Below are 24,020 nucleotides of genomic sequence, written 5' to 3' on the forward strand. Positions count from 1 at the left end.
TTCCTCCTCCTTGTACCCCTATTTTTACAGTACTGTACCCTGCATCTCACAAACGTGTCCTTTGTCTCTGTGACACTGTAATTCTTGTTATTTGTTGATATGAACCTGCAACCAGTCAAAATCTATTGATACCTTCCATACTGACATGCAGTTGTTGTGTTCAATGTCATGTCACTCTGGCAAGAACCGTAGTCGCAATTGCAACAGAATGATGATGTAAATGTAAATGTATATTGGAGTAAGGTTAATTTGAAGCTTAGCATTCATTCATACACTTTGAGGGACTTTCTGCAAGGTTAAATCCGAACAGAAGCACTGTGTGTGATTTCTGTGTTTTGTATTTCTATTCACTCTAAAACTGACAAAATGTGTCTCCGGCGACGGTGTATCTTCACCTTTTGTCAGCAGTGCCTTGTTCTGTTGTGGCATCCTGACATGTGTGATTGATAGATGACCGGGCCGACGCCGCCTGGCACTTGAGTTATAACGACAGGTGAGCTGCTGCAGTACCAGACAAATGGCCTTGTTTATCTCCAATAGAAGCCCAGGTACAAAGAACACCCATTTAAACCTTCAAACTTGTGTGTCCTTCCCACTGCACACAAGCTGAACAGGTGTCTTTCCATCCACAAACTTCTTATATGCCCTCGCTGTAAACCAGAAAATCAATGGGGCCTCTTTTTCTGTGAGGCTTCTAAAGATAAATCAATTGAGGCCGATCTATTGTAATAAGGACACGTCATCCTTGGACGAGGCAGAGGAGATGCTGTGAACATCGGTTATTAGATTTTTCTGCAAGAAGAGAGTCTCAGCATTCAGGGCCAGGGCTTTTGTTTTCATTGAGTGGCTGTTATGTGAAGTCCACCCCTGCTTAGTAACTCCATCGTCGCTGCCAGCGGGCCACTGCGCTCCGGCTTGTGAGGCGCTTTAGTCAGCAGCGATGCTCGGCTTCGTTAGGAGTGGGATTAACGCTCTCAGAAGCCTTTCCCACTGGCTGGAGTGTTTAGCCATGAATGACCAGCTTCTTTGTGTAATGTTTAATTAACTGTGTGTGAAAGCTTGGCCAGATATTAATTGTATCCATGATCAGAGTGTTAAATACATTTTTATAGGAACTGATAGTATGTACGGTGTAACAAAAGGTACACAGTCCGTGTGTTGAGTCTAAAGCAACACTTTAGTCCACAGCAGGATGTTCCCATTGCTTGACTAACCTGCTGGGGCAAAAAATGTGCTGCCGGGCCCCCACAACCCCGCCCCTTTTTCAGCAACCCCGACATCAGAAAATAGTCCAATATCATCGTAATTCAAAATGTTTCCCCCAGGATTCTGTGAAAATGTGGTGGATGAACCTCTGACCCTCTATGGGATTCTGTGGGTAGAAAATATTGTACATTTTAAAGTTAAATGCATCAATCTGGTGCACTTTGAGAGCAAAATTAAGAGGCTAGATATATGTACTTATTGCTCTTGTTCTAGCAGTGGTGGTATATAACTAAGTACTTTACGCTACTCAAGTATTGTACTTAAATACAATTTTGAAGTACCGGTACTTCTACTTGAATATTTTCATTTCTTGCTACTTTATATTTCTAGTCCGCTACATTTCAGAGGGAAATATTGTACTAATATTGTAACTTCACCACATTTATTTATTATCTAGTTAGGCTACTTTGCAGATTCAGATTCTTAATACAAAATATAAATCAACTCATGAACTATGAAGTATCAGTCAGAAGGATATAATTATAAAGTTGTTAAAGTAGCTTCACTTTTTACAGCTGCAACAATAAAGTGATGCATCAATAATTATACGTAACATTTTGAAAGCAGGACTTTTACTTTCAACGGAGTATTTTTACTTTTACTTAAATATAATATCTGAGTACTTCTTCCACCAATTGTGCTCGAGTAAACAATTTAATCATAAACCTATTGGCTGTCTAAATATGAAAGGTGATGACGCGGCAAAAAATCCACACTCACAAAGCATGATTAATACGACGGTCTCCATGTGTCCAGACTGGTCAGGTGAGCTGCTAATATCTCAACAGACCCCTGATGCACTGGGGGCAGTTCTCCAGGATCAAGAGACCTCGTCCCTCCCTGCAGGGAGAGAGGGCACAGCGAGCATCAAGTCCAAGGCTTCGGGAAGCAGCGAAGGGTGCTGCAAAGCTGACACGGTCAGAGCCCCCGTAAGCGAGCTGCCACAGTTTCGGTAATTAATGGGAAACACTGTTCTGGGAAGAGTTGTACATTGTGTACAGTATTCCAATGATGAAATATTCCATGACTCCAGGTTTGTCGTGTCCTGAATTTGATTGAACACAAAGTAATTCAACAATATACCACATTTAAGCACAAAACAAAAATATAGGACATATTAAAACTGGTGCTTTTCCCAAACAAAGTTACAATTACCTTAAACCAGTTGCTACACAATGAACCTGTGGCTGCTGGGGGTCTGGGGTATCCAGGGCAGTTGGCCTCTTTGCTTTATTGTTAATCCAGCCTTGAAGAACCCCACAGCTACAGGCAATATTGTGATTCTGGTGTAATTGGTGCACCTTCGTTTTGATTTTGGTTACTTCAGGCCTTTTCCTCAAGTACCACCCTCAGGAAAACTTCATGAATTGAAGAGAGAATTGGAGAGTAAAAAAGAGTAACATTTATCAAAAAAAAAAAACAGTCAAGTGAAGGCATAATGAATATATTTGGAATCTGGTCAGAATTTTCAGAGGGAAGTGGTGCATTGTAACCTCAGTATGACCTGGCAAGCTCTCTGTCTATTCCGCAATCTGCAGTTGCTTTTCTTTTTTATTCTGGCTACTTATCTAACTTAAAAAATAATTGTGGTGTGTAATAATCCCAAGGAACTGTTAGCAATAGTTTTTGTTGATACAGTATCCTGGAAAATCTTCCATCCTCCCTCAAACTGCTTTGTGTTCCCAGGTTACATCTTTCAAAATTGTCAGACACCATGATCCATTAGGATTGCTCAGGATTCTTCAAAGCCCTGTTTCTGCTTTTTGTTCCATGAAAAGTAATCCGCTTCTCGTTTAAACTCCCAGGCTCATTCACATCAATGTTGTCCTGAGATCTCAGAAAAATAATAACTGGAAAGATGATTTGTTTAACTTCATGTGTATATTTGTGTAGGTGTGTATTTGTGCAAATTGGTCAGAGTTGGCTGATGCTGTTGAATACTAATAATCCTACAGAGAGCATTAGATAGACATCTGCCCAGAGCACTTCAGAGCGCCTTAACACTGAACTGAGCCAAGCATCACTCACTGAATAAAGTGCTGTTTGTCTATTCATCTGGTTTTCTAGTCATGTTTTTCTTTCTGTCTGGTAGAGGTTTGCTTAACTAGTCGAGCAGACGAGTGCTAAAATCACTGGTCTGCATTGTGGGCAGTGGTCCCTACTTGTGTATAATATCATTTTAGCAAACATCAACCAGTCGTTGTAAACACAGTAATTCGTTTTTTTTTGCGACATTTATAACAATTCTCTGTGCATAATATTACCTAATTTATCAGTATTATAAACATTGCATGGAATGAAATGGATCACTTTTGGATTTATGACAAAGCATGATTCAGTTAATTTCAATTCAACTTTATTTGTATTTAGCCCAATATCACAAATTTTCCTAAGTGGGCTTTACAATCTGTACATGTTCAGTTCTTATGGCCACAATTAAGTTTTTACTGCAGTAAGTACATTAGTACATTAGAGCTATGTTGACAAGCCTACTGCTTAAAAACCTCGCAACTAGTCAAACATGTCTGTTACGAAACCTGCAGCCAGCTGTCTAGGTCTTTTTCTCGCTGTCTTTGTGTCTGTGTAGCCAGCATCTAGATATGTTTCTCATTCAGATCAACAAATTGTTGAAAATAGCACGCTTATATTGTTGTATTGTTAAGTGAAAGCAGTCATCAATAATTTGACTAAAACATAGCTTGACTATGTCATGATTTCCTACAGAAAACTGCAGATGAATATTCATTCTATTTATTTACATATTTACATACCAAAAATAAATGCAAATACATCACGGTTATTTTATAGGCTTATTCCAGTATTCTTAGGCAAAAAACTAAAAAAGAGTAACATTTATCAAAAAAAAAAAAACAGTCAAGTGAAGGCATAATGAATATATTTGGAATCTGGTCAGAATTTTCAGAGGGAAGTGGTGCATTGTAACCTCAGTATGACCTGGCAAGCTCTCTGTCTATTCCGCAATCTGCAGTTGCTTTTCTTTTTTATTCTGGCTACTTATCTAACTTATGGTATCTGTCTGTCACATTTATCCAAAGACACACCCACGCACTTCATTGTACTCTTCTCACTGCACATAAAGTACACACGCTTATGGCCATAAACACTCATGATAACCCCTGAGCAAACAATGAATGCAGCTCACAGCAGGTTCAAGCCCTGGAATAATCCCATGCTGATCTGCAGCATCAGCCTCTTATCTCACCCCTCCATCAGCAGCTCCAGTGTCGTTATTCCCCTCACACGTGTGCTCATTCACTCACCTTTCACACTCTGTATGTATGTGTGCGCTCACGGGTATGTTTATTTTGCAATATGCTGCTCACTCTGGAGGAAAACCAGCAACTCCTACTCACAAAGACCTCCCCTCACTCACTCACATAATTACTCACTGCAAAGAACCAAGGGCCTCTGGGCTCTTTCACCGCAGCCCTCCGTAATGCCTCGTCTCCCAGGCCATTCATAAGCATTAATGGGCATATTGGTGCAGTGTAGATTGACATGAGTGGCGCAGGCTTGTATCGCCTGTGAGTTTCCCGAAGATACTACATCCAATTCCATGCCTCACACCCGCTACAGCTCATTTGCATCGGAGTAATATGGTGTTTTACTACAGGCGAGGCAAGACTGATTCGTTGGCGAGATGAGCTGTGAATCAGTGATGTTGATATTTGACTTCAAACTCAAATGTCACACAAATCTGTTTATTTTTTCTCAATGCATGCAAACATGTGCTGTGTTCATAAATGTATGAATGACACCCTGGCATAATATTACATAGTTATAGAGCATATTACTGTACACAATGATTAATCTTGGCTGCTGAGAAGGCAGTGGTGCAGACTGTTAGGTGCACAGATTGTACTATTCGTTATGTCAATTCTCTTCACTGACAGGGTTTAACAAAGGGACCTTGCATCTTGTCACCTCCCCCTCCTCCTCATCCCACCCTTCGGTGTCGAGGCTCAGCTGCCTTTGAAAGCCTGCACTTTAATGTCAGGCAGCTTCAAACATCCTTTCTTTCTCTTTCTGATGTTCTAATCCCATCTGCCTTTCTCTCATTCTGAACATCTCTTTATTCTTTCTTCATTTTCCTCTCTTCCTCCACTTTGGTTCACTCCTTCTGTCATCACACCTTGCTCTTTTTTGGACTCCTGCCCCTACCTCTCTCCCTTTCTCATCGCTCCCGTCCCGGCCGTCCTCCTAACTCTACCTCCCATCACCTTCTCACTCTGGTACACAGCTGTCAGACATGGCAGTGAATCATACCTCACTGATCCAATCACAATTCAGTATGAGGGGGCATCTTTTCAAAGCAATGTGGCTTTTCATAAACAGCTGCTTTGGAGCAGAAACCAGCCAGAGATAGACAGACAGGCAGACGACGGGCAACAGGGACTCAACTTCTCACTCTTCACTGCTTTTCTTCTGCTCAGAATTCCTGATTAGTCAGGATGCTGTAGGTGTTGTTAAAGGGGCAGTACAGTCAATGAGACTGGCTGCATCTCAATTTATAGTAGCAGTATTTAAAGCAATCAACCTGATAACGCTTAGTTTATTGGGCAGTTTGTGGTGTGATCCTTTTCCATCTGAACCTCATATGCATATAGAAATGTGTCATTGTCCAAACCCTCACAATAGCAGACTCTTCCTTTGCACTTTGACTGGTTGAAGAGAAGGCATTATTAGATAATGCCAACATCATTTTTCTTGGGTAAGAAGCCAGTGGGCTTCAGCAGGCAAGCTGGTAATGTCAACACTGCCAAAAATACTGCTGCTGCTTTTAGTTTGGTGTGTCTGTGTGAGATATTGTACAATCTCTTTAGGACAGACCTCCCCACTGTGTAATGTATGCATTGCTACTAAAAACAACTACTGGTACTACTGCTGCTTCTGTTACTATTACAGCTACCCCCACTATTGCCACTATTGCTATCACAAGAACTACTAAATCTACTGCAACTACAGTACAATTACCACCTCTGACAGTCTGCCTCGCTCTGTCCTGGTTCTCTCGAGCCTCCCTTCCCTCCAGTGAGCGCAGCAATACGGCCGTAGCCTCCAGCAGTGTGGTGTCGGAGCTGCTTTAATTACTTTATAACTTGTTGGATAACTAAAACACGTATTGTATAAGCAGATCACATTTGATGTTAAATCCGTGGACCTTATACAGCGATTTAGTTGTACTTTATTACGTGAGTAAATGTACTTGCATCTACTGCTACCCTTAGTATTACTGCTCCTATAAATTTCTGTCATAAATGTTCGCCAAAAGTGTCAGCTCCTATAAAATGTGCTGTGGGTGTCATGTTGAATCATGAAGGCACAATTTCTTAAAAACTCACCGTGTGATCTTGACTTTCGGCCTGTCACCACATTGCAGATGTTGCCCATAAATGTAAGTGTTTCCGTGTTTTTTCTCTCCAGAAGTAGAACAGCAGTTTGCGTAGGTAGCAAGCGTCTCCTCGGGACCGGCTCGATGGCAGGTGTCTCTGTCCCTATCACCCTGCCATGTCCTCATCAGTCAGGTCACTGCTAAGGTCACACAGTGCAAGTCGGGGAATTGATGCTGAATCTGATGTACTCATAAATTCCATTTAATTTAGGTTGACGTCTCAGTGATCCCCGCACTTTAATTCGCATGCGTAGTTAATCTAAAGATGTGACAAATCAAGAGTTTTTCATATTCTTAGTATTCATATATTATTATTATTATGTTTGATGTGGTTTTGGGGGAAGTAAAACTACTGCTGTTATAAAAACTGATAAAAAAAACTTTGAAAAGGTGCATGTGAATATGAGACCAAACCATCCGCCTGCATTTTCATGAGATTCTGTTTCATCAGGCTGCTCTCAGATGAAGGAATGAGAGAATATAGATCGCAGAAGGAACTCACTTATTTGGTTAGTTGAAGGTTGAATACAAAAATGGTGAACTTTGATGAAAGGGGAAAGGTTTTGTATGAAAGGAAAAGACCTTGAGGTCAAACCCTGCTGTGTGTTGTATGAATCCACCAACTCAAACACACAAATGCAGAGGTGCAGATCTGCACACAAACACATTTGCAATACACATACATTTTATTTAAAAATAGCCTGGTTGCACTTTGAACGTCAGCGTTGAATCCTATCGAGACGCCACTTAATATTCTGATGTGCAGCAGAGCCGCGGTTTGGTTTGCACATATATTATGTATGTTCCATGTCGTTGAAAATAGTAATTCTGTTTGTATGAAATTCACAAGAGGAGTAAGAACACAACAATAATAATACATTATCCGATCTGAAAGATCGGTGTAAACCTCAGATTCTTAAAAGTACTGTATTATTTTTTACAGACAGACATTTATCACCTTTACTTGAACAGTAAAATATCAGCCTTGAAAAGATTAATAAAGGGCTTGTTAAGCAAATTTCAAGGTATGTTTTTGTTATTTTCCTTCACCTTTTACGCTGTGAATCCAGGAAACCTCATCTGTGTCAGTAAGAACAGCTTTGCACCTTCGGTCTGCTGACAATGTCTGAATAAGATCCTTGGCCTCTCTCTGCACCACACACACACACACATACACACACACACACACAAAGGGACACACACTCACACACCCAAGGACCATAAAAGCTAGCCTTCACATGGCACATCAGGGCCCCTTTCCCCTCTCTCACACACAGTGACACCATCCACCATGATTCATCTCTCTAGCACTATGAAGTGTAAAGGAGATTATTACCAGTGAAGGGCTCAGCCCCCCCCCCCCCCCTGAAGATCTACTGCTCTCCGGTCTACCCTGCAGAGGAAATGGGAAAATATTGCGAATGTTTACAGCCCCGTGAGCGTGTGTGTGGGTTCATGTTATGTGCACTAGTAATGCCTGAAGCCTGACCAGCATGGCTAAGCACTTCCCAGGCTTGTTTACCGTCTAGAAATGTGCTGACTTCAGGGGGTTTTGTGTGCAAATGTTTCTGTATGCATGTGTTTGCAGAAGTAGTGTGTGTGTTTATGAATGAATGAATGAATGAATTTTATTTATATAGCGCTTTTCACAGACAGTACTATCACAAAGTGCTTAACAGAGCAGACATTTAAAAGCATAAAAAACACAATGTGACCCTAGGGTCAATAAATTATCTACACAGAGTGAATAAAAAATGTTAAAGAATAAAATAAAAATAAAATAAAAATTAAATAAAAATGTAAAACATATTTTAAGAGCAAGTCTAGGACATGGGTTTACTTTTACACAAACGCCAGCCTAAACAGGTGGGTTTTTAGCTGGCTTTTAAAAGTATCCACAGTATCTGCGAGGCGCAGAGTTGCAGGCAGAGCATTCCAGAGCCTCGGGGCCACTGCCTCAAAGGCTCGGTCACCACGGGTCTTAAATCGTGTGCGTGGGACCGACAGAAGACCTAGAGCATTTGACCTGAGAGTGCGGGCGGGTGAATAGGGGCGAAGTAGATCAGCTACATAAGTCGGAGCCTGACCGTGAAGTGCTCTGTAAGTGATGGTGAGAATTTTGAAGTGTATCCGAGATGCTACAGGAAGCCAGTGGAGAGATCGGAGTACGGGGGTGATGTGAGACCGTCGATTTGTCCTGGTGAGTAATCTGGCGGCAGCATTTTGGATGACCTGCAGACGGTTAAGAGCAGATACACTGAGTGATGTGAAAAGTGAGTTGCAGTAGTCAATGCGTGAAGAGATAAATGTGTGTATGATCATCTCTAATTCAGGTGTTGATAATACAGATCTCAGTTTACTGATATTTCTTAGATGGAAGAAACATGACCTGGACAGCTGCTTAACATGTTGGTCAAACGACATGTATCGATCAAAGAAAATCCCAAGATTGCGCAGGTTGCAATGGGCAGCAGAGGAGAGTGGACTAATAATCTGCCTGATCATGGGGACAAACTCCTCTGGAGCAATAACAAGGACCTCCGTCTTAGAGTCATTGAGTTGCAAGCAGTTTTCTGCCGTCCAGTCTCTGATGGCATTGACACAGTCCAGGAGCCGAGTTAATGTGAATGCCTCGCTGGGTTTAAATGACAGATGAAGTTGGATGTCGTCTGCATATAAGTGATAGGACACATCATATCTTTTTATGATCGGTCCCAAAGGTAACAGATAAAGGGAAAATAACAAAGCTGGGGCCTTTGTTATTTTATTTGCGGTACACCACAAGAAAGTGGAGAGGTAACAGACACAAAATCACCCACAGAGACATTGAAACTTCTGTCACTGAGGTAAGATGTAAACCAGTTTAACGCTATGCCAGATATGCCCACCCAATCACGAAGCCTCTTAATCAGGATGTCATGGTCTACAGTGTCAAATGCAGAACTGAGATCCAGAAGACCTAACACAGAGCAGTCACCTGCATCAGCACACATGAGAATGTCATTTGAAACCCTCAGGAGAGCGGTTTCAGTAGAGTGTTGCTTACGAAACCCAGACTGGAACTTGTCGTACATATTGTGCCTCTCCAGTGCAGCAGTAAGTTGTTTGGCCACCACTTTCTCTAAAATTTTGGACAGGAAAGGCAGTTTTGATATGGGCCTGTAGTTCATGGGCAAAGCTGGATCTAAGTTAGGTTTCTTTAATATGGGCTGGATAGTGGCATGTTTGAAATAGGAAGGGACAATTCCTGTAGACAATGAGGTATTGACAATAGATGTTACTGCAGGGCCAATAGTTAGCAGAACGTTCTTAAATAGAGAGGATGGAATTATATCCAGAGGGCAAGTTGATGGCTTTGTTTTGGTAATTAAGTCCATCAGGTCTTGAAGGCTGATAGGCTGGAAAGAGCCCATAACAGCAGGAGATTGCGAGGAGCTACAAGTAGCCGAACAGATCCCAGGCCGAATGCCAGACCTAATACCTGTTACCTTATCATTAAAATAGATCAGGAATTTGTTGCAATCGTCAACAGAATATCATGGTACAGTGGAGACAGGTGGTGAAACAATTCCTCTAATTGTGTCAAACAGAATCTTGGGATTTTTCTTTGAAGAAGAGATTAGAGATTGAAGAAGAGATTATGTGACCATGGGTGTGTCATCATGTGTAAATGTAGTTTTGCACATTGATAAATCCAGAAGCCAGCTGTTGTTGAGGCCTGTACAGTATGTTGCACGGGTTTCTTTGTGTTTCCTCCTGTTTGTTGACCTCACATTTGCTATTCAGACCGAAATAGGACTGAGGCCCATTTGAAATGACCAAACAAAGAGTAGCCTAATCATTTTTAGGCTATGAGGATTGAGGGGGCTGACTAATATGCTAATCTAAATGAAAGCCTATTTGCACATATCATGTAAATTATCCTGTCGGTCACTCTCATTATTTCTTAATGAGTTGTATGGAAGGGGCATCTAAATCAAGACTGCACCAAGTTCACCAATTAGCATAAAGATTGTGCAGAAGTATACTCAGTACAGAACAGTTGCTATGATTGTAGCTGCATGCTGGTGGTGCAAGGAGGTATGTGCAGAACTCTAATGTGTCCTCTTTCTGAGCACTTTATGCCACAAAAGGATTTGCATAAATTCTTATCAATGACATTTGATGTGTAAGACACTAAAACCAATGCAAGTCACCATCTCAACAAAATCGTATCAATGATAAAAATCCCCATATTAGCACCTTGGTGAGATTTAAGTTTCAGAATCAGCTTTATTGGCCATGTATGCGTATGCATACAAGGAATTGGCTCAGGTTTTTACATTGCTCTCAATGTGGTACATACACAGAATATACAAATTGTGTAAATTGAAAGGACTATTCAAAAGCTTTCTAAAAAGTAACCACACATTAAAAGAAAAGGTCATCCATCCATTGTCTGTAACTGCTCATCTTCAGAGGGTTGAAGTGGGCTGGAGAAAAACCCTGGCAGCTGACATTGAGCAAGAGGCGGGGCACGTCCTGGATTGGTCGACAGTCGATCACAGGGCTGGCACATAGAAACAGACAAGCATTGACGCTAGGTAAAGACTTTATAACCACGCTAGTGGCTTCATGAGGTGGAACTTTGAACGCAAACATCAGCAAGCTAATATGCTTATACTGATAATATTTACATGTTGATGTTTAGCAAGTATAATGTTTACCACTGTCACATCTTAGTTTTATTTTATTTTATTGTATGATTAACACTACACACAAAGTACATGTGGCTGATGTCATTAGTTTTACATTACTTCAAGGTTTAAACTGCATTACACACAAAAGGAAATGTCAGAGAATCACTTATATTATCACAATTGCTCTTATGGGAAAAGTAGATATCCGTACCAAATTTCATGGCAAACTAAAAATGTCAACCTCCCAAAGAAAAAATACTGGCACACTACTGTCTTTTCCCCACTTCTTTTATTTGATGTGGAAATTAAATTTGAATCACAGATGGTCCACTTCAGGTTAAGGTAGAGAAGTGAACGTACTCCTGTATTTATGTTCAGCTTGTGAAGAAATATCTCGTCTGATTCGATGATCTGCTACACATCCACCTCCAAAACGTCCTAAATCTGAAATCCTATTTGATCTCAGTTTATGTTGATGTTTAAGATTGTTGGTATTACAGAAACAGGTTTCCTAAGTGCTATTAGAAAAACTTAGTTGCTACTCAAACTGCATGATGATGTTTTAAATTTCCCAGACCATGTATTAATGGGTGTATATTGACTGCCAAGACGATTCATTTTGAATTTCATCTATGTGCAGATCATTCATCAGATTCTTTGGTCCATGATAAGAACCTAACCTGAGACAAGTGAGAGACGTTTATATTATGGCTTTTCCATCTCGAGTAGCCTACCAGTAGTTTCTTAACATACAGGCATGACAGGACAAGGGCAGAAGAATCAAACCGTCATAGTCAGGATTTCTTAATTAAGTCAGGATAAAATAGGAGGTCTGCGATAGGATAGGACACAGCCAAGAGTATAGGAATTGATGATTTAATAGGAAGCTTGAATTTTTCCTATCTTTAAAACAAGCAGTTGGGACATTTTTTCTTGTAATGAGGCCCCAGAACAATATTCCCATCTTTCAAGTCACCCCTCAAGTGTGAAAATTGCAATAATTAATTCTATACTCTATTAAGTACACCAAAGAAAAAAATCTATGCTTAGGATGCTTTGTCTTATCTGAATCTCCCGCTATAGATCAAGCCATGAGTGTATTCTGCTGTAGAAGTAGTCATGAGGGGGTGTGGCTGGACTGCAGAAAAACAGCCTGGTTAAAAAAAAAAAAAGTTTTGCTCTCTATAATTAACATCCCCATTCATGACAACTGCATGTCGGATTTTTATACAACACACCTGTTTAAATCCTTAAGGCTTTAGGTTATGCATAATTAAGGGCGTGGCCGCTTTGAGTGACAGGTGGGTGACAGGTGGGTGCCGTCTCAGCGGCTAGCTGACTGCAAGGTGTCACCTCAGCTAATTATAGTCACTAATCTTGACTTCTCTGCCATGTTTGGGGTTTTGCTGCCTTTTTGAGACTTTTCATGCAATATTGGACATGGTATGGCATGCTGAGGGGTTAATGTACACATTTCATCCTGCTGGCCAATGTGCCGGCGTTGCATGATGGTCTGGATGACCTCCGTGCCCACATCAGTTTCTAACAAGATAGCAGGAACTGGAATTTGCTTGCTAAATCCTTGAATGACGTTAATAGACAGTGCCATTCGACACATATTACCAATCTGACAGATGAGAGGAATTTGGCAAGAAAAATGAAGACGGCTGTGCTTCATGGTGAATAATGCACAAGTTGAAGTAGCTGGCGGGATTGTGTTTCACTGGAGTTGTACCCTGTAAGATTTCATACGACAAATTAATTGTTTGATTGATTGAACAAGGCTGTGTTCTAGTATTGTATTTATAAAAGGTAACATTACTAATTGTCAGGTTTTGGTGTCTGCCCTCACCATACCTGGCTTGTTATATTAGGTTGTTGTAACATTACTGAAAGACATCCTAAGGAGGAGGCTGTTCTTTTTTTCTGTTTTCCGTTATAGCCATATAAGTTTAGCTGAGCTGCTTTCTCTCTCGGTTACATGTCCATGTTGTCTGGTGGACAGGTAGACTGTAGCAGGCCGATGAAAGCAGAGCTGACCCTGGCTGTCCAGCACAGACACACGGGTCAGACAGGTTAGCAGAGATGATAGTGCACCACCTGACTGCTGAAGGTCCGAGGTCAACCCTTTCTTCTCTTTCTCTGCTTCCGCAAGCCTCCAGGACTGCTTGATGAAAGTTAGCTCTAATCCTCCAAGTGTCTGAAACTATCTTGGAAAGGTTTAACGGCTTCTTTTAATATCATATTTTTCAATTTGAAGTTATTTTTACGAAGCGCAATTTAATTCAAATGCAATTCAAAGTACATTTGTGGGAAATAAAACATTAAAACAATAAAAGGAGAATACAATACAAGCACCGGGGACAAAGAAAACATTTATACAAGATAAATAATGCTTAATTGTACTTTATGAGACCAATAAACTGAATAAAAGGGTTGCTTTTATTGTAAATGGACTTCAACATGAGACAAGATAAAATGCACACTGTACATACTGTCTGGCCTATAGTCTAAATCTTAAACTCAAACTCTGCATACAGAGGATCAAAAAGGATGCTATTAAATCATTTAAGCTGGTAAAATTGCTTTCTTGGTGAAAATGTGAGACATCAAGCAGTTTTTAAATATTGTTCAAGCTCCTCTCAGCTCGATGCTAAATGCTCTCATCAGTTTTGTAGAAAGCTCTAGTTCGATTAAGATTGGTAACTTGAGAGCTGAAAGATCTGCTGGGTTCATAAACTAAGAGCGTGTCTGATTTGAGGTGTGGGGCGAGGCCATTCAGAGCGTTGAACATTGAATTGAATACTGAAACAAGTTTATGAGGATAACTCTAAATTAGCTGCGGTCCATGAGTGGTTTTAGTTGGAAAATCAATGAGGAGGGAAATGCAGCAATCCAACCTATTCTAATCAGGCATTGTGAGTTTTCAGTGTCAGATTAGGCGCAATAAATATTTCCTAGCAGTGATGCTATTAGGGTGAGATCATACTTTTTAAATGACTGTATTTCCTGTCTTTGCAACCACAACCAGAGATGTGATAGCAGTTAAATAGAGAGTCTATGGGATTCTTACCATTAGGGAACAGTGAAACAAAGCGTTGCATGTTGCAGCATAAGCATGAACTGATGTGATACAAGGGTTAGTGCATACAAAGTAGTGACGGGATATGGTAGTGCTACATTGTCTTATTGTAAAAGTGAATACACCATAGCAAAGGATCTGAAACTAAGAATTGTAGTGTTTTCGTTCGGTAGAAAAAGTAATTTATATCTACATAGGGAGCGGGTCGTCTTTGTTTCTACGTGTTTCTACAGCAGCCCAGAATGGACACTGGCTCTGGTAAGAGCCGTTCGTGTTTTACATTATCCGAAGGTAGGGATGCATTCCGAAACCCGATATTAAATGGGCCCTGGTGCTAAATTACCAGAGTATTGATAAGCTCCAATGTTACTGCTGTTTTAATTAGTACTTTTTAATGTTTTGATGTAATTTATCATCACGCTGCAGCACGCATTTTTTCTGCTCTCTCTGTCGGGCTGAGCTCAACATAGGCATAAGACACACACACTTTATCAATACATCTGTTCAACACAAACGGACAAGTAAACAAAAGTGAAACCTAAGTCAATCGGCCATCGCTGTTTACACAAGCGCAGCACGCACATCCGGCCAAAAGCTATTTTTATTGTTAGCGTTTCTGCTTTCTGAGCTAAAGCAGCCAGGAGGACAGAGGACAGAAGGAATGACTGATATTGACCGATGTCTGTGTTCTTCAATCTTTATAAACTTAACTCAGAACGGTCATTTATATTTATTAGCATTTTACATTTGTTTCCAGTGAGACATTAATGACTTTATATAGTGACTTTGTTGTTGTATAACATATCCATTCCTGCTTTATCAACAATATTTAGATATATCTAAAATATAATAATTCAAATCCTGTTCGAAATGTATTTGTTTGGAAAAGGAGGGGTGAGCAGAGGGGTGTTTAGTTGGTTTGCAATCTGCATCACACCACTAGATGCCACTACATCGTACACGCTGGGCCTTTAAGGAGAGCTCTACTTGGACAATCAGCTTGGTATGTTTCTAGAACTTGTTTTTTTTTCTTTCTTATTTCAGAAGTCACCTGTAGCTCCAACATCAATATTTTGGGACTCAGTAGATGTCCACCTCCTTCATCCATTAAGAAACAAGAGGCCTGCCTTTTTGAGGAATGGTATAATATGGCTGGACACTGAGCTCATGGTGTGACAGTAGAGTGAGGAGTGGAGCAAAAAATAAAGAAACAAGACTCATGACTGAATGTGAACATGGCCTGCCACATGCCCCAAAGCATTTCATTATCAATCTGCTGAATCCCTTGGGACTGAAACAACTCCTGTAAGAACATTCACATATATATGTGTTTGTAAATACGTAGTCCTTGAATATATTTCTATGAATTTAAATGTTCCCTGTTTATAATTATAGCTGCGTCCCTGCAGTACCACCATCATGTATCATCATGTCTTAAATCGAATTAGAAAAGATGCATAATAGCCTGTTAGAGAAACACTCCACAACTCTAATTGCCTGAGTCATAAGCCATCAAATCCCCACTGTGAACTTCATTGGTTCCAAAACTCGTTGTTTGTTTTTTGTTAACAATAGGCTTATAATAGTAGCAATGTCAAAATGTGTTGTAGGAAGCAGTGGGGATACTATACTATTTTACTAGTGCTGGGCAACGATTAAAATATTTAATTGCGATTAATCGCATGGATTTTTTGCTAACGTGTAAGTGTCTGCTGAGTTGACCACGGAGATCGGAGTGTCTGCTAACTTTACCGCAACGATGTACAGTAGTCTCCAGGGAGAGCAGCGGAAGTTGCCTTTTCTTTACGGCAACCCTGAAGGGACATCATATCTCTAATACAAAACGATAAACATGAGACAGTCTGACTATAGGATGTTTGCTGGCTTTTATCCCACTGTTCTTGTCATCCTCTTGTTGTTATGTATATGTATTGTCTCTTGTCTTTCAGTTTAAAAAAATGTGTTAACGCGCGATAAAATAATTGTCGCCGTTAATTAATGAATGCGTTAACGCGAAATTAACGCGTTAACTTGCCCAGCACGATATTTTACTATTTATTTTTACTATTTTACTGTAAATACGGATCATTTTAAGGGAGACCAGATAGGACTGCAGGGAAATTGGAATGGGTCACATCCATTTTTTGAACTTGTTGGTGCCGATCTTACATTATTTGTTCTACACATTTAAAAGCAATGATTTGCAACATAGTTTCTAAACAAATTGAATACATCGGTGACAACATATTGAGTTGAAAAGTAAAACATTAAATGTAGTTCTTCTATGAAATGTACAGATCTCTTTAAAAAAAACAGCAACATCCTTTTTGTCTGATCACGTCAGATTCATATTTCACAGAGGAAGAGCAGGAAATGATGCCTTCTCCTTAATTTTCCACTTTGTACTTTCTCCTCCTGCATTCTGTCAGTTCAGTTCAGTGTCTTTATTCTTTTACAACAGGAATTGTTTGGGGAAACCACTACAAAGGAACAATTCCCCTCATAAAGTATTAATCAACTTTGACAGAAGTTACAGTATTTCTTTTAAAGATCTATGATATTTGCTTGCTTGTCTACGAAAACCTGTGGTGACGAATGCCTTAAAGGATCATTCTGGTTTAGTACAACTTGGGTCTTCCTTTTTTATAGTTCTAGTTATTCTTCTTGTTGCGATAACGTCGTACTTATGAATGTAACCGAGGAGACCAATTGGCGTCCAGACCTGAGTCTGATTCGCGATGAATAACAACTGGTGTAATACCAGAGACCGTTAAACTCTCTCCTCCCGCTCACCTGGCTTTCGGGAGTCCTGGCTTTTTGCAGCCCAAGACTTGCTGTCAGATGTGTGGAATACAATGCGCTGTCCTATATAGGCTGTTTATACAACCCGTTCTCCCTCCAAGCTCATCATATATCAACACTTGGTCAGTTGCCCTTGGCATCGGATATGAAGGCACCAAGGAACCCTTTCACGTTTTAATGCGACGATCCTGGCTTGAAACCAATTCCAACGGAAATCCATCAACATTATCATTAGACAGTCAGAGCAGCTGACACAGTATAAAGAGTAAGAAAGATCACATAGAGATGACACAATGTTTCACCCAGGTGAACACTGTTGTGTCTCAAGTGAAACCAAGTCAACGTTGACTTATTTTACCTCACTTTTGTTACATTCCGTGTTTTTGTTTTAAAATCAGCTCAAGATATACCTGTTTAGTTTGGCGTTTGGGTAAAACTCATGCTCTAGTCCTGCTTTTAATCTATGTTTCAACTGTGCACTTTCTGTTTATTGTGCTTTCTTAAATACGTTTCATGTTTTACAATCTGTTCTTGTAAATTATTGGCCATTGTATGGTCACATTGTGTTATTTATGTTTGAAATTCCGCTCCTGTTGTGAACCTACGTTGGAAGTTCATTTTGAAAAGACACCATGCACGTAACGAGCAGAAAGTGTCATGCCATCGCGGACATGTCCAAACATGTCGTTAGAGGTGTACGTAGCGTCATAGTTAGAAGCGAAGAGCCTCTGACTAAAATGCAGTATTTTACAAGTTGGGTTGGTTTATAAGAAAACTATTATTATTATCATTATTATTATTGAACACTAGCCTTTTACCACATCCTCCAGTATGCTCTGCCCCCATATTTCACTGCACATATTGCGAAACATGAGTATGTGAAGAATAAATCACTGAATATTGAATCAGATGGGTTGTAAACAAGCCAACAATGTAACCATGTTATCTAAAATACTTTATTTGATGGAACAGTAAAACTGTAAGTAAGTGCACCCAAAATGTTGGTACAAGCTCCTCGTTGTTCAGAAAGACTGTGCATGCCCAGCTATGGCAAGTTTGGTGGGTCCACATTGAAATAGGAAGTTGGTGTATAAACTATTTACAACTAGAGTTTGTGTGTTCATTTTACTGTACACTTTTGTTTTCACTTCGGAATAAGTTTGGTTAACACGGGGATCTGATTGTCTTACTGCTGGTGGTTATTGTTATTATTACCCATAGAGACGATGGCCAAAGTCAGTAGAAACCCTGGTTACAGTAAACTGGAATTATCTTTGAATCCCGGCATTGAACTACTCAGATCAACCGACTGAGTTGCATTGTCATACAAGGCAAACCAAAACAGCCCTAGTTTACTTTTTTCTACAAAGCTTGAGCAAACCATCAGTTCTGCACATAAAATCCCACCAGCAGAACTAATAATACCTCTCCACAATCACCAGCAATGACATAGTGTGTCCATATCTAATAACTAATATTAGATATGGACACCCTACGGCTGCACAGGAGGACACAGTGGGGGCCTCATCTCCTTTCCTCTAAAACTGACCCTGAGTCAGCATTATGTAATGTCCGCTCTCTTGCCATTACAACTCTATTATGCTCTCCTTTTATTGCCCATTCAGCACCTTGAACGGCGCTGTGGCCGCCTGTAACATGGTAATAGCTTGTCATCTCATTCTCCATCTGGCTCTTTTAAAAAAATATTTATCCGTCTTTCTCACGAAATTCCTGATTCTAGTTTCTCCCCGCTGCTCTGTCGCTTAGTGTTGCTCTCCTCCAGTTTACTTGCTGTTGCTGATTGCTTCGGTAATGCACTGACTATATCCTGGGTGGCTATTCAGCGCAAATTGCTTTGTGTTGTGTTGCTGTAGGGCCCAAACTAACTGGACTGGGGAGGCAGGCTGGAGCCTCCACAATTTGGGGGAAAATAATGAGGGAGGCTGCTAATGGGCCTTGCTGTTAGGCGTCAGTTTTTACTACGACAGCACAGAAATAGCAGTGGCATGATAGTATGCTGTGTCCAGTACTGCGTTGATGAAGCCCATTGGTATAAACTCAACTCAGAGTTAAAATACATCTTCTTTGCCATCAGATCCGTATGCTTTCCCGTTAACGGATCAAGGCCGTATTTATCAAACGCCTCAGCATAGGAAAAAACTTCTAACTGGCCAAAGATCTTCAGAATGAGGCATGTTTCAACCAGGACTAAGATCATTTGATCAACTTTCCTAATCAAGGAAAACACTCCTGTCTCTGCTGATATGTCAGGTGTTTCCTGGAGATGGTGTTCTATGAGAGAGATGTTTTGTGGATTTGAGACCTTGTGCAAGATGTAGGGGAGAACTCATGCTCCCCTTGCAGAAGCCTGTGTCCTCACAATGTTGCACTTTATTGGAACAGTGATGATTCTGTCAAAGCCAACAAAACCATAAATCAAAGTATGGTCAGAAATCAAACTTTGGTCACACTTATGCACACCATAAAGAGAATGTGCACGGCAAGGGTCCTTAGTGACAGCAGATTTGAATGTACCCCTGGCTGGTAATGAAGGATATCGCACTAAATTACAACAGGTTAAATATTTTTATCGGGTTTTATATCCTGTTATTTTTTAATCAGGCTATTTCAAATAATAGCAGAGTTATAATATTTGAGAGAAGGGGATGCATTGTTACAATATATGGTCATATTATTTATTTTAAGTAACACATTTTCCTCTCCTGTAGAGCACCTAAGTTAACTAGAAAATGCATTTCCTGCTGAAAATGCGTTTGAAAGCTGAAATTAATTGTGAAAAAATTGCTGAAAATTAAGAAATGGGAGACTATCTGTCTGAAAAATGTTGAAGCCCGAAAGCATTTAAAATGCACTGCTGAAAAACCTTGTAGTTGAAATGTCTGACTATGGTGTCTGTAGCTGAAAGTATGAGCAAGAAGAAGGCGGCTTTGAAAGTTGAAGTATAACGGATTTGAAGATTTTCTCCATAGAGATCCCATTCAAAAGAAAATTGCAAAAAGCTTAATTCAAAAAGTTTAAAGATTACAAATATGAAAAGTCAAAGCACCCCTCTCCTGAAAGAGCTGAACATTTTGATATTTGAACAATTTCTGTAGCGTAAACAAATTTCAGAAGTAGTGATATTTGTAGTAATAGCAGTAGAAGTTGGAGTTGAAGTAGAAGTATTATTAGTAGTATAAGTATTAGTAGCATTAGAATAAGTAGTAGTCGTAGCAGTAGTGATATTTGTAATAGTAGTAAGGCAAGGCAAGGCAAGTTTATTTGTATAGCACATTTCAACAACAAGGTAATTCAAAGGACTTTGTTCCAGATATGTGGAGTAGAAAAACTGAACGCTGCTTCTCCATGTTTAGTTCTGACCCTGGGAACAGAAAGTAGACCGGTCCCAGACGACCTAAGGGGTCGGGATGGTTCATAAGGTAGTAGCAGATCGGAGATGTATTTTGGTCCCAAACCATTCAGTGCTTTGTAAACCAACAGCAGGATTTTGAAGTCAATTCTTTGTTGGACAGGAAGCCAGTGCAAAGACCTCAGCACTGGAGTGATGTGGTCCACCCTCCTGGTCTTAGTGAGGACTCGAGCTGCAGCATTCTCACGGACTTTTTACAGAGACCTGTAAACACACCGTTACAGTAGTCCAGTCTGCTGAAGATAAATGCATGGACACATTTTTCCAAATCCTGTTGAGACATAAGTCCTCTAATCCTTGATATATTCTTCAGGTGATAGTAGGCTGATTTTGTAATTGTCTTGATATGGCTGTTCAGGTTGAGGTCTGAATCCATAACTACACCTAGATTTCTGGCTTGGTTTGTGGGTTTTAACATCAGTGACTGAAGCTGAGCGGTGATTTTCAATTGTTCGTCCTTGGTACCAAAAACAATTACTTCTGTTTTATCTTTGTTTAATTGAAGAAAATTCTGGCACATCCAGTTGTTGATTTGTTCAATGCAGTTACCCAGCCCTTGTATGTGATTATAGTCCCCTGGTGACATAGTTATGTAGATTTGTGTGTCGTCTGCATAATTATGATAACACACTTTGTTGTTTTCCATAATCTGAGCTCATGGAAGCATGTAGATGTTGAACAGAGGAGGCCCCAGTATTGAGCCTTGGGGAACACCACATGTCATTTTAGTCAGCTCTGATGTGTAATCAGCTACAGACACAAAGTATTCTCGGCCCTTCAAGTAGGATTCAAACCAGTTAAGTGCTGTGCCAGAGAGTCCCACCCAGATTTTTAGTCTTTCTAGGAGTATGGCATGGTCGACCGTGTCGAATGCAGCACTGAGATCTAGTAACACTAAGACTGAACTTCTGCCATTGTCTATGTTCAAGTGGATGTCGTTGAAGACCTTAGCAAGAGCAGTTTCAGTGCTGTGGTGCTGTCGAAAGCCTGACTGGAAAACATCAAAGCAGTTATTTACGGCCAAGAAGTCGGTCAGCTGTTGGAAAAACCGCTTCTAGTAGTAGAAGTCGTAGTTGAAGTAGAAGTATCATTAGTAGTAGAAGTATTAGTATTTAGAAGAAGTATTAGTATTTAGAAGAAGTAGTAGCCGCGTATCAGTAGTAGTAGTAATAGCTGTAGTAGTGGTCGTGGTATTTAATATAACAGTAGTAGTAGTAGTCGTAGTAAAAGTAATGGCAGTATTTGAAGTAGCAGTAGTAGTAGTACTAGCAGCAGTCGTACTAATAGCTGTAGTAGTATTAGTACTGGTAGTAGCATGAATAGCAGTTGTAGTATAAGTAATAGTAGTGGTAGTAATAATAGATGGTAGCAGTAATAGCACTCGTAATACTAGCAACAGCAAAAGTTGTAGTAGAAGTAGTAGCAGCAGTAGTAGTAGTAATACTAGAAATATTAGCAGCAGTAGTAGTTGTCGCAGTATTCGTAAGAGCATTCATTATTTCAACAAAAAAGCCTAATTTTGAGCTTAATGTTTACAGTTAATCCATGGGGCTTTTATTTTGAAAGGGTGTGGCTGGGTGGGGGAGGGAGGGGGAGAGGAGACATAATCATAATGTTTGACACATAAACAGAGTTTATGAAATGACAGGCTTCATCACAAGCAGTTCAGTTAGAATTCACTCTCTGGGGCTTTTATTTTGAAATGGGGTGTGGGGGAGAAGGGGAGAGGAGAAAGAATCATAATGTTAGATAAACACAAACCGGTTATTAAATGACAGGCTCATCACAAGCATTTCAGTTAGGATTCATTCTGTGGGGCTTTTATTTTAAAATGGCGTGTGTGTGTGGGGGGGGGGTGGAGGAGGGGGGAAAGACCTCTAAATATCCCTAAGACCTGAATGACTGTATGAGAGAGAGACACAGAGAGAGAGGGAGAGGAGTGTATGTGCGTGTGTGTCTGTGAGTCTGAACAGCATTCCAACAATAAAGAGTGAACTTGAAAAGGACAGTGGAAGAGGATATTTCATTGCCTGTGAAATATGTGCAAGAGGCAGCACCATAATAAGAGCTGTAAATGTTGTGGTTGGATGAGGCTGATTTTACTCTGCTGAGTCAAATGTTCTTATTTTAAACCACTTAACAGGCTAAAATGACCTGGGACCCACTTTAATAGAACAACACCCGACCTGGGCCCGATGGATCCGAATCTAGGGTTCAGATGAACCTGTGAAGACCTCTAATACAGACCTAGGCTTGATCTTGTTTTGTCTCTGAATGCTAAATAAATGCCATTTTCAGTTGACTTTGTCTTTGAATACTGTAGACAGTGTTATATTATGTATCCCCTTCTCATGTTTCAGGCTGCAAAAGATGCAACGAACAATCTCAAGAACTCTGAAGACCAGCAAGTACAGAAGACCACTAAAACTCTGTCGTGTGTGTGTGTGTGTGTGTGTGTGTGTGTGTGTGTGTGTGTGTGTGTGTGTGCGCGTGCGTGTGTGTGTGTGTGTGTGTGAGAGAGAAGGAGAGAGAGCGTCTGGGCTGTTTTAGTCTGGGCCAATATTAAGATAGACTAACTATCTTTTCATGTACTTGCCCCATGTTCAAACTGGATATGGGTCGGACCGTTCCTTTTTATACACTGTTCTCATTACATTTTTGGGTCACTCAGGTTTTTACACTGGGAGCCTCATAAATAAATCATAAATGTCCCTGGTACACTCCAGAGTGCTGGTCATCTGTGAATATCTCTTGGTTGTGTGAATTGTGCTTCATCTTAAATTATACAGTGAGCTGTATGGGAAAGGGAAACAATATAACACACACACAGTCCCAGGCCATATCGTGTCCAATGTGTCGTCACTGAGTGTCTCTCTTTAAGTGAGTCAGACTTGGCAGAGGGCGCCGATCTGCCAGGCCGGTCCCAGCAAGGCGAGCGGAAAAAGAAGGGCAGGGGGGAAGGGGGCTGACTCTGCAGGGGTGGTGGCCAGGAATAGAAGTGGTCAGATGGGGCAGTACTGATCAGCAGGAGGGGTCAAAGATCAGCTGGTAGAAACCGCAGACTGGCCCCACGTCAGAGGGATGTACAGAGCGTAGGACACTCTGCAAATACTTTAGATACAGTACAGTCGGGACCGATTGATGCTGCTGAAAGCACAAAAGATGTTTAATAACTGATACAAAATAGATACTAAGAATACTCTCATCAGGCATTTTTTACGGCCATCATCCATCACCAGATACAGAATGAACATTTTAGCATTCTTCACAAGTCATACAAAGCTAATGAATAAGCAGTATTAACACTACAGGATTCTACCTCACTGGTCTGGCGGCATCTTGCGCCTC

At 40.5% G+C, this 24,020-nt stretch overlaps 1 protein-coding gene across 1 annotated transcript in view; it reads left to right on the forward strand.

Annotated features, from left to right (window-relative positions):
* The window catches only part of LOC306784606 (endonuclease V-like), a gene marked incomplete at its 5' end in the record, with an annotated part of 74,803 nt that extends 51,550 nt beyond the window's left edge, over positions 1–23,253 (forward strand). The window contains one exon of the mRNA XM_079278634.1: positions 23,033–23,253. The remainder of the gene's footprint in view (positions 1–23,032) is intronic.
* Positions 23,254–24,020: the final 767 nt, after the last annotated feature.

The sequence above is a fragment of the Melanostigma gelatinosum genome (genome assembly GCF_949748355.1).
Source record: "Melanostigma gelatinosum genome assembly, chromosome: 11".
NCBI classification, from domain to species: domain Eukaryota; kingdom Metazoa; phylum Chordata; class Actinopteri; order Perciformes; family Zoarcidae; genus Melanostigma; species Melanostigma gelatinosum.